The sequence below is a fragment of the Mchenga conophoros genome, linkage group LG1 (genome assembly GCF_057382185.1).
Source record: "Mchenga conophoros isolate Kocher_MC1m ecotype Shallow Benthic linkage group LG1, M_conophoros_male_GT1.1, whole genome shotgun sequence".
Taxonomy (NCBI): domain Eukaryota; kingdom Metazoa; phylum Chordata; class Actinopteri; order Cichliformes; family Cichlidae; genus Mchenga; species Mchenga conophoros.
The window spans coordinates 40,553,907-40,555,259 of NC_140526.1; positions in this window are offsets into that span (position 1 = coordinate 40,553,907).

The window sequence follows — 1,353 nt, forward strand, 5'->3', positions numbered from 1 at the left end:
CTCTGGATACTGTAGCTCCTGTGAAAACTAAGGTCTCTAATCAGAAGTACCTGACTCCGTGGTATAATTCTCAAACACGTAGCCTAAAGCAGATGACTCGTAAGCTGGAGAGGAAATGGCGTGTCACAAATTTAGAGGATCATCATTTAGCCTGGAGAAATAGTTTGTTGCTGTATAAGAAAGCCCTCCGCAAAGCCAGAACATCTTACTATTCATCACTGATTGAAGAAAATAAGAACAACCCCAGGTTTCTCTTCAGCTCTGTAGCCAGGCTGACAAACAGTCAGAGCTCTTTTGAGCCAACCATCCCTTTAACGTTAACTAGTAATGACTTCATGAACTTCTTCACAAATAAAATTTTTATCATTAGAGAAAAATTACCAGTAATCATCCCACAGATGTAATATTATCTACAGCTACTCTTAGTACCATTGATGTTAAGTTAGACTCTTTTTCTCTAATTGATCTTTCTGAGTCAACTTCAATAATTACTTCCTCCAAACCATCAACGTGTCTTTTAGACCCCATTCCTACAAAACTGCTCAAAGAAGTCCTGCCATTAATTAATGCTTCGATCTTAAATATGATCAACCTATCTCTAATGATCAGCTATGTACCACAGGCCTTCAAGCTGGCTGTAGTTAAACCTTTACTCAAAAAGCATCTCTAGACCCAGCATCTTAGCTAATTATAGGCCAATCTCCAACCTTCCTTTATATCAAACATCCTTGAAAGAGTAGTTGTCAAACAGCTAACAGATCATCTGCAGAGGCTTATTTGAAGAGTTTCAGTCAGGTTTCAGAGCTCATCACAGCACAGAAACAGCTTTAGTGAAGGTTACAAATGATCTTCTTATGGCCTCTGACAGTGGACTCATCTCTGTGCTTGTCCTGCTAGACCTCAGTGCAGCGTTCATACTGTCGACCATAATATCCTATTAGAGCGATTAGAACATGCTGTAGGTATTACAGGTACTGTGCTGCAGTGGTTTGTATCATATCTATCTAATAGACTCCAGTTTGTGCATGTAAATGGAGAGTCCTCTTCACACACTGAGGTTAATTATGGAGTTCCACAGGGTTCAGTGCTAGGACCAATTCTGTTTACATTATACATGCTTCCCTTAGGCAGCATCATTAGAAGACATAGCATACATTTACACTGCTATGCAGATGACACCCAGCTCTATCTGTCCATGAAGCCAGATAACACACACCAATGAGTTAAACTGCAGGAATGTCTTAAAGACATAAAGACCTGGATGGCCGCTAACTTTCTGCTTCTTAATTCAGCTAAAACTGAGGTTATTGTACTCGGCCCTGAAAAGCTTAGAAATATGGGATCTAAGCAGAT